At 39.0% G+C, this 3651-nt stretch overlaps 1 pseudogene; it reads left to right on the top strand.

The window, feature by feature from the left end:
* The first annotated feature begins 2082 nt into the window (after nt 1-2082).
* On the top strand, nt 2083-3231 carry LOC145101324 (lignin-forming anionic peroxidase pseudogene; annotated as a pseudogene).
* The last annotated feature ends 420 nt before the right edge of the window (nt 3232-3651 follow it).

Here is a 3651-nt window from a genome sequence, read left to right on the forward strand (position 1 = left end):
TATAGAGACGACATGTCGTCTGGTTAGATATTGGACATTCCGCTAATTTTTTGCCCCTTCCCGCCCAGTCTATACTGATGACATGTCGTCTAGATAGCCTTTCTGGTCAAACAGATATGGTCAAAGTTGGAACACGTTTTACTGACGACATGTCGTCGGTATAACTTGTGTTTTGCAGACGACACATGTCGTCAGTATAGCATGTCGTCTCCATAGGGCTTAATCCTTGTGGTAAAACCCCAAACTGAAAATATAGAAAACTAAACCCATCAGTTTGGGTGTTGGATTGGGTTTTAAATATTTGGAAACGGATAATATGGTTTTGGGTTCTGTTTTAGGTCGACCCAAACCGACCAATGTTCATTCTAAGCAATGTTTACATACTCACACCTTGGAATGGGTGGTGGCACCAGGTCAGATGTTGACAACATCGGGTGCATTAGGTGGAGTTTCCGTATGTGGCATAGTGTCCGGATCAGGTGTGGTGGAGTCATCGCAAATCCTACAGACATGTGATGGTGATTTGGGAACAAGAGAAGGCATCGTGGCTGAGGAGCATGCACCGGAAAATAACATGAGTTTAGAGGAACATCCACCAAGAATGAGTGAAATGGTAAGGTGGTGAGAGGTGCATCCTTAGTAGAAGAATCAAATAGAAAACATGGCTCATCAAAACGGGGCGAGTGATAAAAATACGATACGATACGGGGAGACAGTTTCTGATCTAAGTAGTCACGTAATTAAGGGTATACCTACACCCAAACGGTCGAAAATTCTCATATGAGGGTACCCGTGCAAATAAAACTTCAAAAGGGGACCACATGGAAAGCACCTTCGAGGGAAGTCGATTGATGATGTGAACTAGAGGGCTAAAAGCATGAACCCAATAAGATGTCAGAATGTGTCCGTGAAACATCATAGCAAGCCCAGTTTCAACAATGTGGCGATGCTTGCGTTCAATCCTCCCATTTTGTTGTGGGGTGTATAGATACGAACTTTGATGAAATATGTCATGCTAGTTTAGTAATGTTTTAACATTGCGATTTAAAATTTCCGTGCCCCTATCACTTTGAAAAACCTTAATGTTGGATGAAAATTGATCCTACACAAATTTAATAAACACGGCAAAAATAATATGGAAGTTTGACTTGGAGTTGAACAGGTATAGCCACGTGAATCAAGAAAAATCATCAACAAATATCACATAATAACAATAGGAGTCAACCAAGTTAACCGGTTATGGGCCCCAAAGGACACAATGGACCAAATCCAATACATGTAAAACACGTTTATTATAATTATCAAATGGCAAATGGTGAGATTTATCAAATTGACATGGTATGCAAGTAACCGGTTTTGATAAAAGAGAAGAAACCAACAAATGACCAAGTTTATTCAAAACAAAAATAGTGTCAAATGACACATGCCCCAATTTAGTTGATGGTTAAATAATTTTATTAAATAAATGTATTGCATACATATGAATTGCATTAATAAATAAAGATGTTGTCGCATGTTGTCTTGCGGCGGAGACTACAATATATATAAATATATAAAACTGTAATGGAAATAAAATGTCAAAAAAGGCCACACATTGACATTATTTTTATATCTATCTTTTTTACAAGTGGAAAAAACAACTATAATATATAAACATGAAGATTAATAATAAAACGTGCCTAATACTATTAATTAACCAATCTAAATTATGTGAAAAACAAAGATAAAATCGTTATTTCATTAGCCAAATATGTAACTTTCAATAAGTGTAAATTAATGTTGTCAAACATATAGTATATTTAAGACATTTGTGATAAAAACTATCAACCTTCTCATATGGTAATAACACAAAAAATCTAAACGAATCTTCATATTTAGGTTAACTATATTTATTGATTTAGTTAATTAATTTGTCTTTTGAAAAAGTCGAATCATTTTTTCTTACTGTGCTTCGATGCATCTACCACCAAAGACAAAATCAGCCCACTGTTGATCAAACAAAGACAGCTTAACCACGCGGTCTATTCTCAAGTCTCGACCCTATAAATCTCTCCTTCGTCATTTTATTTTCGATTCATCCCACATTCATCGTATTTTCATAATTCAGTGAAACCTATTTCTCAAATGGATTATCGACATATTTCTACAGCAATCTTCTTCTTGCTCTTTCTCTCAGTTACTAACAACACACCCTGCAACGCACAGTTATCTTCTACCTTCTACGACGCTACATGTCCCACTGCACTCCGTACGATCAGAACCACCATCAGAACAGCCATATCTCGTGAACGTCGCATGGCGGCTTCCCTCCTTCGTCTCCATTTCCACGACTGCTTCGTTCAAGGTTGTGACGCATCGATCTTGTTGGAGGATGGGCCTTCGATAGTAGGAGAAAGGAATGCGTTGCCTAATAAGGGTTCTGTAAGAGGCTACGAAGTGATAGACGCTGCAAAATCTGAGGTGGAGAAACTTTGTCCCGGAGTTGTATCTTGTGCAGACATACTCACGGTGGCCGCCCGTGATGCATCAGAAATGGTTGGTGGTCCGTCATGGTCGGTGAAGCTCGGAAGAAGAGATTCCACCACCGCTAGCCTTGTTCTAGCGGAGACCAGTCTTCCTAGCTTTAAAGCTCCTCTTGATTCACTTATCTCCACCTTCAAAGATAACGGACTTAGCGCCAGGGATATGGTTGCTTTATCAGGAGCTCATACAATTGGACAAGCTCAATGCTTCTTGTTTCGTGACAGAATATACAGCAATGGATCAGATATTGATGCCGGATTTGCTAGCACACGTAGACGTGGTTGCCCTGTAAATGATGGAAACGGAAATCTTGCACCACTAGATTTGGTGACACCGAATTCGTTTGATTACAACTACTTCAAGAATCTGATACAAAAGAAGGGTCTTCTTGAATCAGATCAGGTGCTTTACAGTGGTGGGTCCACAGACAGCATAGTTTCTGAATATAGCAACAATCCTTCCAAGTTCAAGTCGGATTTTGCAGAAGCGATGGGGAAGATGAGTGAGATCAGGCCGTTAACGGGTCATGAAGGAGTGATAAGGAGGATATGTGGTGCTCTTCCCTAAGCTACCTGGTTCATTTAGTCCCCGGTTCTTGTATTTGTCTATGAAAACTGTACTTGTAGTCATTCATTCATTTATTCTATTCTTTTAAGTGTAAAGAGATATAAAAGTTTATGAGTATTCTCAACGGTTAAGATTTAATTATTTATCACCACTTTTAATGCAATATATTGTTATATGATACTTCTCTCGATCTGCTAGTACAACATGATGTTAAAGTGGTGAGTAAAACTAACACTACTACAAGGATATAACCCTTTGCAGACGACACCTATCCAGACGACATATGTCGTCGTCGTCGGCAAAAGTCGATCTATAGAGACGACATATCGTCTGGACAGAATTTTCAAACATTGACCATATGTTGTTGACTAGAAATGCTATAGAGACGACATGTCGTCTACATAGGCTCGACGGGAAGGGGCAAATATTGGCGGTATATCGAATTTCTATCCCGACGACATGTCGTCGAAAGAACTTAAAAACATATTTCCGATTTATTTTAATTCTTTGCTGCAGGAAAGCAATACGATGTCGTTTTGGTCAGCCGATGCAGACGACATG

This window comes from Lactuca serriola, chromosome 4 (genome assembly GCF_051521515.1).
Source record: "Lactuca serriola cultivar US96UC23 chromosome 4, Lser_US96UC23_V15, whole genome shotgun sequence".
NCBI classification, from domain to species: Eukaryota; Viridiplantae; Streptophyta; class Magnoliopsida; order Asterales; family Asteraceae; genus Lactuca; species Lactuca serriola.